This window comes from Rutidosis leptorrhynchoides, chromosome 6, assembly GCF_046630445.1.
Source record: "Rutidosis leptorrhynchoides isolate AG116_Rl617_1_P2 chromosome 6, CSIRO_AGI_Rlap_v1, whole genome shotgun sequence".
NCBI lineage: Eukaryota > Viridiplantae > Streptophyta > Magnoliopsida > Asterales > Asteraceae > Rutidosis > Rutidosis leptorrhynchoides.
In genome coordinates, this window is record NC_092338.1 from 204,881,751 (window position 1) to 204,897,567 (window position 15,817).

General features: G+C 31.0%; 1 pseudogene; it reads left to right on the forward strand.

Annotated features, from left to right (window-relative positions):
- Positions 1–9,771: 9,771 nt before the first annotated feature.
- Positions 9,772–15,209, forward strand: LOC139852307 (uncharacterized; annotated as a pseudogene).
- The last annotated feature ends 608 nt before the right edge of the window (positions 15,210–15,817 follow it).

Here is a 15,817-nt window from a genome sequence, read left to right on the forward strand (position 1 = left end):
AATTATTAAAGTATGAATTATTAAAGTGAATTATTAAAGTATGAATTATTAAAGTGAATTATTAAAGTATGAATTATTAAAGTGAATTATTAAAGTATAAATTATTAAAGTATGAATTATTAAAGTGAATTATTAAAGTTAAAGTAAAGTAAAAATAAAGTAAAGGTAAAGTTTAAGTATAGTAAAAGTATAAAACTATGTACGTATTATACGCGTATAAATATATATAATATTAATTTAAATCGTTATATATATTTAATAAAATAAAATATAAATATCGTTATCTTTATCATACTAGTTAAGTAATGAGTTGTCAAAAGTGGTTCTAGATATTTATAAAAGTTATATACGTTTTAATAATAAAGTTCTTTTTAAACTGAAAACGTTTTTGTACGTTTGAAACTAAATAGATCAATCGAGTCTTTATGAGATTAAATCTTCCACTATCCTTTGTCTAGTTCTCAATGATTGATAATTTGTTCTTATTTATAAATTACTTTACCATTTTTCGAATATTGTTAAAATGGAAAGATTTCTCAAATCAACGTGGGCCTTTCAACAGAGACTTGTAATTATAATTTAATATATCTGATAATTCAATCATTTGATCTTATCTTCTAATTCCATTGATAAACATTTTGAAACAGATACAATCATATAAAGTATTTAATCTAATATTTTGTTTACGTTTCAAGTTATAATATATATACACATATACATATATAATCATATTCGTTTAATGGTTCGTGAATCGTTGGAACTTGGTCGAGGTTGAATGAATGTATGAACATAGTTTAAAATTCTTGAAATTTAACTTAACAAATATTGCTTATTGTGTCGGAAACATATAAAGATTAAAGTTTAAATTTGGTTGGAAATTTCCGGGTTGTCACAGTACCTACCCGTTAAAGAAATTTCGTCCCGAAATTTAAGTGGAAAGGTCGTGAATGATAATAAGTATGTTTTCATGATACATACGGGCTGAAAATTAGAGTTTTATCATCAGCGAATAATTTGGATAAACAATCCATTTATATGAAGAGTACGAATGAAGCTAACATAGAAGAGTGAAATGAGTAAGTGTAGATTCATCTTATCATTTGACGTAGATATGATTGATTCCCAGATTTCAAGGGATTTGAAGAAAATCTTCTTAATAAGATTTGACTCTCCGGTAATCAAGGAAATTAGGATCTGCTTTAAATGCGATCGTCCATTTTAATTATTCTGTCGGAGATTTTCTTATAAATTCACCTCCTTCGTTTCCTTACAACTCACACCTTCTGTTGATGCATTTTATGCAAGTCCCTAAACATCTACCCACGTCCATTGCAGGTACAACAGTTTACAGGCCACCATGATTGCTCATTATTATCCTGTGTTTGTATGTGGTTACAGGAACTGCAGGAACGAGATTTAGATGTTTGACTATGTTAGACTTAGTCAGACGTACGAGTGAAGCCTCACTAGTACGGCTGACAGGCTCATACGCACGGTTGATGCTGAGCTAAGTCACAATTACAACCTAAATGAGAAGACACGAGTGAGTGATCACCCGTACGGCTGATGAAGCCAACTCGTACGTGTGATGAATGAATCGTATGGGTGAGTCAACAGCAGGGGTATATAAAGTCTTATGTTCTTTATTTTAGGTTAAGCCTCTTATTTGTTATACACACTCAGATCTAGTGAGCTCCTCCAATTCTCTCTCAGTCCAAATCACCCATGTGGTGAATAATAGCTCTAGGTGTTGATCTAATCACACTTGATATAGTTGTGGTTTGACTAAATTAATCAAAAAAAAAAAACTTAACCTATTCACTAAAGGGTTTGATTCACTTATTCTGCCATTGTGTGAGTTAAATCTGTTGATTTCTAAGTTCCTAGTCATGTTTCATCACCTTCTATTCTTTTCCCCTCAACTCATATTTTAAAGTATTCATCAATATGCTCCATCCAGCTCTGATTCTTGATATACTTCTAACTTTCATATCGGTCATTCTTCTTTTTCATCTACCGCCGGAAGAATCTATTTACTTCTACTATACTCTTGGGTTTATAGTGTTTCTAGTTCTCCCGTGTCTTTATATTGCTATATGCATCGATATATGGTTTATAATTTCTGGTTTGTCGTTGGGCTTTATATGTTCCCTTATATTTCAAAGTCTCTGCTTCTGTCTTCTATAATCATTATCATTCACAGTTAATGCTCTCTTTTATTTGCTGCAATTTATACCCCAATTTCTATTTCGGAGTTTTGTCCTTTCGTTTCTTCTTCTTGCGATTAAGCACCGCTTGTAATGGTCCAGAATTCACAGATATGAATTTCGGAATGAACATTGTTAATGTTCTAGGAAGGAAATTGTGATGGCACGATCTTGACTTGTCAAATTACTAGAATACCTTGGAAAAGGCCGAATCATCAAGAAATATTTTCTTGATATTTTAGAGGTTAAATAGAATACAAGAGTCGTATAACATGGCACATGATGATGTTATGATCTGTGAATCATCACGTTCCATTTAGAAACTCAGCATGACTTACTGTAATATAATCACATTGATCAAGTGTCATTATATTATACTAATTCATGCTTCAGTTCTCAACACTACTTCAAAATATTCCTATTTTAAACTTGAATCTTTCAGAATTTAGAAACTAAAATAGTCTCTTTTATGATGTAATACAGATAGCGAGAAGAGGTAAATGATTTCAAATAAGAAAAATTAAGAAAATATCTTCAGAAATATGGAGGATATTTATAATGAAAGATATGATGATATTTTAGAATTTATAATATCAGAGGATGATGAAGAATATTGTCCGCAGGGGTTTAGAGTCAGGAGCAAGGTATTCGTTAATGACTTCAGCAGGTACTGAATCATTTGGATCCTTTAAAGTCAGGTTCAGTCTTTGTAATTTGTCCACAGCCTCCTTCCTACTTTGCTCAATCCGTTTTTCAGTTCCGAAACTTCTCTTTTTCTGCGCTTTGCCAGCACACTTCATCATTATCATCCAGCTTTTACCATTTAAAGTCGTTTATAGTTTTTGCTGCTTCATCAGCATTTTTTCCATTTTCGGAGAACCAATTCGTAGTTCGGAGTGTTTTTCAGAAACTTCACATTCAAATTAAGTCCAGAAGATAGACGTTATATATACACATATAACTGTTGGCGCAGACATGCTGCAAGATTTCAAAATACTGATTGCTAATTCCCAATGATTCGTATGGCAATTCTCATTACAAGATGCGAATGAGTAAATGATGGGGTTTCAATGAATAATTATGATGACTTTTTGGAGAGGCTAAAGTCAAAGGGTAATGAAGTTGTTGGTACATCTGCTAATAATATGGTGGAATGTAAAAGGTTCCCTGGTAACGATGGTGTATATCTCAAGGTTATAATAAGGTTAGTCTGACTGAAAAGTCGAAGTTGACTTGCTGGAGCTGTGACAAAACTGCCTACTTTGAATAGGAGTCGCAAAGTTATTTTTGCTAATAAATGCCAAAGAATCTGACGCGGATACGTTGTTTAAACTTTTACTTTGGTTTCAAGAGTTTTTCGGGTACATAACTGTGGGTAACATGTGGTTGGATCATCATCTCGATTGCTCATCATTCGAAGTGTCTTCAGAAATATTCGAAGGGTTTGAACACAGATTGTAATCGTTAACATAAATTTGATGTTCTAACACAGTTTTGAAGGCAAAATATAGCTTGTGAAAGATGTAAGGATCTAAGAGTGATGATTTTGGTCATATCTCAAGTTAAATTTTGAGATTTCAAAATCAGAATATGTAATTAAATTTTGAATGAGTATGGTTGTTTTGATTTCTATAAAAGAATGTATATTGTTGTGAAAGTAGGGAGTATAATGGATGATTTGCTGAATCAGATTCGAAGAATGTAACATATTAATTGTGAATTTATATATCTCTCGGGTATTACCTACCCGTTAAAAAAAAATTTCACAATTAATATTTTGTACAAAAGAATTTTATTACAGTCTTTATGAAAATATATATATGTATATTTTCTTCAGATGTAACATAGATTTAATGAGTTAATGTTAAATTAAACTCATTTGATTTACGGTTGAAACTAGAATTGAATAATCCCTAAAGGCTTTAAAAAGTACATAACTTTTACGCAGTATTTCTTTAATGACATTGAAATTATGAATCAATACTTCGTTATTTGTTGATGTATGGTGTTCGGTTCGTGGAATTCTTGTGAATTTCGCAAAGTACGAATGATGTTATCTGAAAAGTTTCGGGTACATTGATGATGAAAGTGTAAAATCAAATATATACTTGATTTATTATGAATTGGAATTTGTTGAATTGTGACAGAGATTGTAGTTAACGCTGGTTAAGTTGCGGCCGAAGGACGTACATTATTGCATATTTGTAATATGAATTAACCGAGTAGTTAAGATTCACACACAATAGCTTAGCACTGAAAGATTTATTTCAATATATATATATATATATATATATATATATATATATATATATATATATATATATATATATATATATATATATACATATAATTTCTTCAGAGGAAATGAGTTAATTCTTCATAACTCGTTGATACAATATAAACGTTATTGATTCGTAATGATGTCCACAGTGATTCTTGAACTGACGGAGTTTGTGATGTTATCGGTGTTGTTGATTCGGATGTTGACTGTACTGACGATGCTGGTAACGCTGATGGTACTATTGATGTTGTTGGTAAAGCAAGTTTAGCTTGTTAATCACACACCATTTTTGTCAGGGTTTCTACTCTTCCTTCCATCATTTTGGTTCGCTTAACTGATTTATGGTTAGGGCTAGATTAGATAATCTCTAAGACTTTAGAGATTACATAATCACCGCGGAATGTTTCTCCAATGAAGTTATGAATTAATACTTCATCAGTTATTGTTGTTGGTACTCCTTAGTATCTATGGTGCGTATGACGTTGATGCTCGTGGGACAGATTGTGAAGTTGAGGTTTACGACGCGGTTGTGGTTGGAGGTGGTAATGGTACTGTTGGCATTGATGATGGTGGTACTGGTTATGCTGCTGATGCTGCTGCTGGTGTTTGTAATCTCTGCACCATATTCTCCAAAGCCACTACCCGAGCGCGAAGCTCGTTGACTTCTTCTATTACACCGGGGTGATTGTCGGTTCGGACGAGCGGATAAATAAAATCTAAAATTTGATGTAATATATAATCGTGACGAGATACTCTGGAAATGAGCGAGAAAATGGTGTTTCGGACAGGTTCGCCGGTAAGTGCTTCAGGTTCTTCATCAAGAGGGCAATGTGGTGGATGGAAGGGATCACCTTCTTCTTGTCTCCAATGATTGAGGAGGCTACGAACCCATCCCCAATTCATCCAGAATAGGTGATGACTGATTGGTTGATCTATTCCGGTCACACTGCTTTCGGAGCTTGAATGGGATTCCATTTCGGAATCTGAGTGACTTGAACTGATGACGAATTCCATTTCGTACGATTGGATAAAGGATTTTTTTTTTTTCGATATGAAATGATTTTGGCTAACGGATGGTATTCTAATTACATAGAATTAGATCAAAAGATTTCGTAGATTACGGAGGACTTTGCGGGATATGTCAGGCAAAGTTTAAAGTAACAGATACGATAAGATATGATTTAGCAGATATGCTAAGATATGAATTTTTGTCTATACACTATTCATGCAATCAATACAGCAAGACGTGTCTTAGACTAAAAATGATAAGCAGGTAATTTCCTGAGGATGATAAGTAGTTAATTTTCGACACAAAATGATAAGCAAAACTTTTGACATGCAGATACGGTCGAAGTCCAGACTCACTAATGCATCCTATCGACTTATCAGTTAGACACACTAATGCAGACCTGGTTCACTAAGACCACCGCTCTGATACCAACTGAAAGGACCCGTTCATATACATTATAAACGATTCACAATAGTTGATTACATTGCGAGGTATTTGACCTCTATATGATACATTTTACAAACATTGCATTCGTTTTTAAAAGACAAACTTTCTTTACATCGAAAATTGACAGGCATGCATACCATTTCATAATATCCACTATCCAACTATAAATTGATTTAATAATAATCTTTGATGAACTCAATGACTCGAATGCAACGTTCTTCGAAATATGCTATGAAAGACTCCAAGTAATATCTTTAAAATGAGCAAATGCACAGCGGAAGATTTCTTTAACACCTGAGAATAAACATGCTTTAAAGTGTCAACCAAAAGGTTGGTGAGTTCATTAGTTTATCATAATCATTTATTTCTATCATTTTAATAGACCACAAGAATTTCATTTTCAGTTCTCATAAATATACGTCCCATGCATAGAGACAAAAATAATCATTCATATGGTGAACACCTGGTAACCGACATTAACTAGATACATATAAGAATATCCCCTATCATTCCGGGATCCTCCTTCGGACATGATATAAATTTCGAAGTACTAAAGCATCCGGTACTTTGGATGGGGTTTGTTAGGCCCAATAGATCTATCTTTAGGATTCGCGTCAATTAGGGTGTCTGTTCCCTAATTCTTAGATTACCAGACTTAATAAAAAGGGGCATATTCGATTTCGATAATTCAACCATAGAATGTAGTTTCACGTACTTGTGTCTATTTCGTAAAACATTTATAAAAGTTGCGCATGTATTCTCAGCCCAAAAATATAAAGGGTAAAAAGGCAAATGAAACTCACCATACTGTATTTCGTAGTAAAAATACATATAACGTCATTGAACAAGTGCAAGGTTGGCCTCGGATTCACGAACCTAAATTAATTATATATATTTATATGTTGGTCAATATTTGTCTAACAAATTAGGTCAAGTCATAGTGTACCACAATCCTAATGCTCGAGACTAATATGCAAAAGTCAACAAAAGTAAATTTGACTCAAAATAATTTCCAAAAATCTATACATGATTAATATATAGTTTAAATATCGTCGTTTTATATTTTTAAATATTTTTAAAAGATTTATTAGAGTAAATAATATAATTTATTTATTAATAAATAAAATTTTATATTAAATTTATATAATAAAATATACTTTTATATATATTAAGTAATAAAATTTATAGGGTTCATTTAATATCATAAAGATAATATGATAGGTATTATTAAAGTAAGTTATTACACGTAGTAAAATATGTTTGTATCACATATTTATTTGATAAAATAATATCTATAATGATAGTAAGTGAAAGTTGTATTATTTTGTAATAATAATTATTATTATAAAAATATCAATATTTATAATTACTAAGATGACATTATGATAAAACGATAATTCTAATTATGATAACTTTAATATTTACGATAATTTTTAATATTATCTTTAAAATAATAATTCTATTTAAAATAATAATAATAATGATATTTTATAGTAACAATGACATTTCTATTAAAATGATAATTTTTGTTAAAATGATAGTTTTAATACTAACGATACTTTTAATAATAATAGTAATGATAAAAATAATAAGAACGATAATTTTATCTAAATTAATATCTTATAATATTTTAATTTCATCATGATACTCTTACTCATTATTTCCTAATCGTTTCGTTTAATAGCTTTTAATCGTCTTTTATATCGTGTTCATAATAATGATAATAATAGTAATCAAAATATTTAGGTGTTACAATTATTTGTTTTAATTACACTAATATTAATAATGATAGTTACTATAATATTATTAACGATAATACTAATAATTATCTTAATGATACTATAGTAATAATAATAATAACAATAACAATAACCATTTTTAAATAATGATATATATATATTAATAATGATAATAATAATAATAATACTAATAATAATAATAATAATAATAATGATAATTGGATAATAATAATAATAATACTAATTATAACTTTAACGATAATAACGATAGTAATAAAAAAACAATTTTTAATGATAAATCACTTTTATTGATAAAGATAATAATAATGATAATAATAAGATAAAACTAGAACGACGATAAAAACGACGATAATAATAATCATTTTTAATAAAAATATTGAAAATTCAATTGATTATATCTTCTAATCCGTTCATCGAAACCATTCGATATCTAAAGGAAAAGTTCTTAATTTTTCGCTAGCTTTCCAAGGACATGCATATCTTATACCTTATCTCAATCGCAAGTGTAACTAATTCAAGATTCAACCTAACCTGTCTAAGGGCAATATCAAAAGTACAAGCATGCATAATCCTAAATACTCGAGCACTAGTCAGGGATACACTATTAGTATGTAAAAGTTAAATTATGAGTACTCACGTATCAATATTGAGATTCAATATTGCAGGAAAGGTACGTAGACGCAACGGAAATGATAAACACTATATTGACTTCACGAGCATACCCATGAACCATACTCAATCACCTCCATAGCTATAACTCATAATTTCCTTAATCCTATCCTACTCGAAAAACAATTTTGAAATCACTCGGACAACACTCCGTCGTAATAATTTATGTATACTAATAATATCTTGAAATAATACGGAGTAAATATATATATGTAAATCGATTGAGAGAGTTTAGAGAAAAATATTTTCAAGTTTCTATGAAATAATGAAACCTATTGAATTCTATTTATAATAGATTTTTGAATTATTAAAGTGAATTATTAAAGTATGAATTATTAAAGTGAATTATTAAAGTATGAATTATTAAAGTGAATTATTAAAGTATGAATTATTAAAGTGAATTATTAAAGTATAAATTATTAAAGTATGAATTATTAAAGTGAATTATTAAAGTTAAAGTAAAGTAAAAATAAAGTAAAGGTAAAGTTTAAGTATAGTAAAAGTATAAAACTATGTATGTATTATACGCGTATAAATATATATAATATTAATTTAAATCGTTATATATATTTAATAAAATAAAATATAAATATCGTTATCTTTATCATACTAGTTAAGTAATGAGTTGTCAAAAGTGGTTCTAGATATTTATAAAAGTTATATACGTTTTAATAATAAAGTTCTTTTTAAACTGAAAACGTTTTTGTACGTTTGAAACTAAATAGATCAATCGAGTCTTTATGAGATTCAATCTTCCACTATCCTTTGTCTAGTTCTCAATGATTGATAATTTGTTCTTATTTATAAATTACTTTACCATTTTCCGAATATTGTTAAAATGGAAAGATTTCTCAAATCAACGTGGGCCTTTCAACAGAGACTTGTAATTATAATTTAATATATCTGATAATTCAATCATTTGATCTTATCTTCTAATTCCATTGATAAACATTTTGAAACAGATACAATCATATAAAGTATTTAATCTAATATTTTGTTTACGTTTCAAGTTATAATATATATACACATATACATATATAATCATATTCGTTTAATGGTTCGTGAATCGTTGGAACTTGGTCGAGGTTGAATGAATGTATAAACATAGTTTAAAATTCTTGAAATTTAACTTAACAAATATTGCTTATTGTGTCGAAAACATATAAAGATTAAAGTTTAAATTTGGTTGGAAATTTCCGGGTTGTCACAAGGACCTCCGGCCTTTAAGTAGAGAAAAGTTAGAAAATAATAATAATAATAATAATAATAATAATAATAATAATAATAATAATAATAATAATAATAATAATAATAATATAATAATAATAATAATAATATAATAATAATAATAATAATAATAATAATAATAATAATAATAATAATAATAATAATAGACGCCATGAAAATGGTAGAATCAAATTTTTATGGGTTTTAAATCCTGCTTGGAATTTAATTTAGGCTCTAAGAATCAGTCAAGTCGCAAATAAATCGACGATTGTTGTCGACTCAATAGAGCCATAAATATAAAGATAATTTTTAACATAATTGTCTAAAATTGTTTATTTTACTTTAAAACTATAAAATTCTAGTTTAAATTCATGTTAAATGTTAACCATTTTTTACTTTAACTGACTTTGATTACCAAATTCGATTTTGATCCATCAATTGGCGTTGATCGTTTAATTAAACGGATTTTTGAAAATCGGAACGGATTGCTCCTAAAAATGATTAATCGGGATTAATCGGCCAGTAATCTGTTTTTTTACAACACTAGTTGCAATAACAACGTTTTATTTATTATTCAACCGATTAGTACAAGCAACTGCGGTTCAGTCATCTCATGGCGTCCAAGAAGAAAGAATCAGAAGGTATTTCTCTTCTCTCTATGTACGGTGACGACGAAGATGATGATGACATGGAAGAAAAAGAAGATGTAGACTACGGACATGATGACATGGCAGTTTCACCTAAAGCAGAGGTATTTAATTTATTTTTGTTTTGGATATTATTTATGTAAGCTTTTGATTTAGGTTTTTCTTGAAGAAAGACTATATGATTTAGTTGAGAATTTAAAATTTTTTAGTTTTCATGGAATAAGAAGTTAGCGAGTTAAGGAGGGCTGACTTTGTTGCAATTACTGACTATACACAGTTACATATATAGGACCAAATTAGCCATATCCATAGGCTGTTGCAAATTTTGGTTTAAACAAAGTGGTAAAATTCTTTACTTCATTTGGTGGTACTTGAGAGGCCGGGGACCTTGTAGCAAGTAATTGATCTAGGTGAGTGGTGGGCGGGGGAGGGACGGACTTGGGGTGTACTCGGATTGGAATTATATATATAGTGGTAGGATCAAGAGGGAAGTAACCATTCGGGGGGAAGCAAAAACTTTTTTTTTTTCGTTTTTTGAAAAAACTTTGTTCACGAACATTATAGATGAGATGAAAATATGAACATTTAGTAGAGACACTTTGTGATAAATGTTTTTATTTTGGCGGGAAAACGCTCGAAGAGGTAATATATAACAATTATCGTGTTTTTCGAGCGTATTTTGAGGTTTTAGGTATTGGGGTTTAGATATTAGGGTTTAGATATTAGGGTTTAGAAATTTAGGGTTTAGGGTTTAGATTTAGGGTTTAGATTTAGGATTTAGATTGAGTTTTTAACACGAACGGTTTAGAGTTTCCATAAACCCAAAACACCAAACCCTAAACCCTAAACCCTAAACGCTAAACCCTAAACTCTAAATCGGGCTAAATTTTACTTCACAAAACATGAAAAAAAAAAAAAAACGTTCATATTCTTCACGAACAATATTATCTTGAATGTTATTTTTGTCGATCGTTTTCCCGCCTAAATAATAACATTCATCACGAAGTGTCTCTTCTAAATGTTCATATTTTCGTGTGATCTTGATGCCGGGAAAAAAAAATTTCAAAAAAAACGAAAAAAAAAAAAAAAATTTTTTGCTTCCCCCGATTGGTTACTTCCCCATTGATCCTGCCCCTATATATATATGAATAATAAATTTCAGAATTATATGGTATAAATAGACTAGAAAGCTAAACATTATTGTTTCGGAACCTAAACATAATCGTTCAAATCCTTCAAATATAAAATATAAGTTGTCAGATTGATGTTTCATCCTTGTCTTGTCTGTGCAGTTCAATGATTTGAAAAAATGTGACTGAGTTGGACGGAGTTTTGACCAACTTTGATGAAGTTTAATCGTTGATCGAGTTTTTTTATCCGAGTTGGACGTAGGTGCTCGGATCTAGGGAGTAGCTAGGAGTCGCTTAGTACTTGGTCATCTAGAGCAAGTTATACCACACTACATTAACTTACCTGTCAGCTTCTTGTGATTGAGCAAGATTTTAGACTTGATATTTTTAGTTTTGTTTTTTTAGCTGGTGAAAGTTTTGTATAAAATAGATGTAACTGTCAACTAATTTGTAGTTTTTTTACTTAATTTCATGTCGCATAATATCTTCAAATAGCTTTTGGGGTTGTTTAACAGATACGACTTGACATAAAGTCAGGTTACTTGTAACTTAGAAATGTACAGTAGTAATTTGTGAATATTTTATGCAGTGTTATGTTTTCTGTATTGTCTTGTTTGTTCTCTTGGTTTACTGAAATATGGTTTTGGTTGCAGGAAGGGGAAATACTAGCAACGGGTCATGCTGTATTAGGCTCAGAACCTCAATCTGTTAATAGTACGCACTTTTAAAATTTCAATGTTAACTCTTTCCATTGTCTTTTATAATTTAGTGTGTGAGCTAACAAAGGCTAACATATCATATCATTCTATCAAAATCACGCAGTATAATAATACATTGTATTGTCTGTCAGTTTGTATGTTTCTATACTCTATAAAGTGAGAGAACTTCGAAACCTGCTGCAATCTCGATTATTTGAATATGTTGTGCACCCATGTACTACTTCACCATGTAACAAAATGTAATTATGGACATCTGTTACTAATGTTGTCCACTTGTATGTGTGAAAAAAAAACTGACATATCTTACACTTCTGATATAGGAGCTATCAAATACATAAATTACATCATTATCTTGCCTTTTGGACTTGGCTAAGTTGATATGAAGATAGTCTTCATATATATTTATAATGTTTCATGTGCAGGAACAGGAACAGTACAACTACTGACACCAAACACACAATCAACTCCTCGTCAATCATCTGAACACGCTGATCAATCTCAACCCGGTTCATTGGAATATAATAAAGCAAACGAATCAGAATCCGCACAGCCCGAACCTATCAATACTACTGAAGATGATGTGCATAATGAGATCGATCCGTTAAACAATTTTCTCCCGCCGCCAACGACGATGAAGTGCTCTGATGAGCTACAAGTAAGTTGCTTATGATTGTCAGTATACGAGTTCTCAGTAACAACATTTAACATATGTATTTTGGTGCAGGAGAAGATTATCAAGTTTATCTTGCTGAAGAAGAAAACTGGGAGAAGCTCTAATTCTGAAGTGCGTAATAGGAAAGATTATCGCAACCCGGACTTTTTACTACATGCAGTTACTTATCAGGACATCGATCAGATTGGATCTTGCTTTAGCACTGATGTTTTTGACCCCCATGGTTATGATAAAAGTGACTATTATGATGAAATAGGTCTGTATTTTTATCATTTATGTCTTGCTACATTTTGTAATTTTATTTTACCACCTTGGAACTATGCCTTCATAACACGATGATTGATCCTACTTAACTATTCGTTTCGATAGAGGCTGATATGAAAAGGGAATTGGAGAGAAAAGAGCAAGAAAAAAAGAAAAATCAAAAGATTGATTTCTTTTCTGGTGGACATTTCTATGCCCAACGTCGTGCCAATTCCAGGTAAACACGTTACTTTTTTTCTCATTATTATCTTATTTTTTTTCGGATTTTTAATGATCAGTGTTTGACTGTTTGCTATATCTACAGCTGTACCGCCGATAGCTGGTGGTAGATTAAGCCAGGGTTCATCCGCTGTTGATATTGGGACCCGGGATGGTAGGCCAAATAAGAAATCTAAATGGGATAAGGTATCATTTGTGCTAGTTGCATTTTAGATGTTTTTTTATTCAGTTGCAAATAAACATGTCGATTTGTTTTTTAAGGTAGATGGAGACAGAAGGCATCCATTGACCAGCAGTGGACAGGACTCTGTATCGAGTAGTGGGTCACATGCAGTGCTTATGTCCACTACTAATGCTAGGACTGGGTACACAGCCTTTGCGTAAGTTTTCAACACTAATTAAGAAAATAATTATGAAAATAATTATTATCTGTTTACAAGGAGTTGGAGTTCAATAATATGCAGCAACTCCCTGATTAGACTTAAAACAGATCATACACAGTTAAATTAATATCTGATGGAATCTTTCTATTGTCGTCACTCGTCATCATTATATTTGCTTTGCTGTGTATTCTTATTTTCTCTAATCAATCCATGTGGAAATTTACATGAAAGTTTGAATAGTATTTAGGAGATGAGAAATACTACCTTTAACTAGGCTACAATACAAATTACCAGTCCTCTAATAGTGCCCCTCAATCTGATGAACACGAGCCATATTACCAACCTTGCCACTCATGCTACATACTCATACTCATGTTTAAACAGTTTAGAACCTAAGTGAGGACCCACAATCTGCTTATCCTTCATTATAAGGTGGTAAATTGGATGTGTTAGTCTGGTTGGGCAATGGGTCAAAACAGGTGATTTTGGATATGGGTCAAAAGCAGTCTAGCCCAAAAGGACATATATTCTTTCATTATAAAATTAGAGTATCAAATATAATTACTTAAGATCTATGATTTCAAAATTAAACTAGGTTTTTGTTAATGCGAATTAGGAGGTTATATGGAAGTTTTCAAAACTCGCTACTTGGGGAGGATTTGGTCATGACTTTGGATGGAGTATTCGACTGGGGATTAATCGGGTTTGACATTTTATACACTAAAATAATAAATTTCAAAATTATGTGTAGATATTGAAGATAAACTTAAATTGTCTAGAAACATAATTGTTCGTTTGTTCAAAAACTCTAAAATTATAGATTTAGATAAAAATGTTGACCAATGTTGACTTTGACAAATTTTGATCCATCAACATGGACGTTGAAAATTAATTAAAAGGATTTTGGGAAATCGGATTGGCCTGGTCTTAAAAGGAGTAATCGGGGAGTTTTACAACAGTGGTTATATGCATTGGAAATTCACTTTGGGCGACTATCGACCCGTTTGGCCCATTACTTCATTCTTTTTTTCTATGTGTTTATTATACTTTTAATCTGTTAGAGATACAAGTTTGTTTAAAATTGTCACCTCTACTCTCATTTGTTGCCTTTCAATCAAAAGTTTTTAACAAGGCCTAACTGATATAGTCATATATAGATGCTGAATCTTTTTCAATTACATGGTTTTCTGCAATTGGTGCAGTTTTCTGCAAGTTGGTTAGCTTTTAATGTTTTAAAGCTGGATGTATTGTATTACAGGCAACAAAAACGAAGAGAGGCAGAGGAAAGACGGTCAAGTGACAATAGATAAAATGGCTTAACTACTCGGCGGCTTGGGAATTTGAGGAGTTGAAGTATCCACTGGATGTAGATTACGGTACACAAATCAGTGTAAACCACACACAGCTACTTCTACTTTCGTGGAACTTTGCAAATTGACAAACAACGTATCTAGTTTATGATGAAAATTTCTCATGTTCGTTTGCTATTCTATATGTACGTTTAATAGTCAGATCTTGCTGTTTGTATGCACTTGTTAATACTGTAATTCTTATAGGTGAATGGGTTTAACAATCTGGACTTACATTCTTTCCTTCGATGGTCCTTTAACGTCAACAACTGTTGGTCCATTAATAACAACAGGAGTATTGTAGGGGGTGAATACAATTTCTTTTAATCAACTTAACAGTTAAACTCGATTAGTATTCAAACATGAAGATTAAATAGAGTCACAGGTAATTTTCAACGATTATTCTTTATTGATTGATTCACAAAGAATCATAACTATCCTTGACGGAATGATAGTTGGTTGATACAGATTACCTAGATTATAGCTAAGAGGTAAACTAAAATCTATTACACGTTTTTGACTCTAGATAAATAAACTCACACCACTAGTTATTACAATAGTGGATACAACAATTTATAGTAGTTCTATTAACCGTGTAATGGTTCTATTGTCCACTGGTACATAGGATGTCTGTACTTGTGGGGACAACTACATCAGAGAGCATGCTCTCCTCTTTTCTCTTTGGTAGCTATTTGCAGGAACACCCCAATTCGGTTTGGCACCACTATTTGATTAAACAAATAGAATGTTGTGTTCCCTAGGTGTTGACAAAGTATAACCCATGTCTGCACATGCGTTAAACTTCTGCATTCCCACGTGATCTTGTAAGGTCA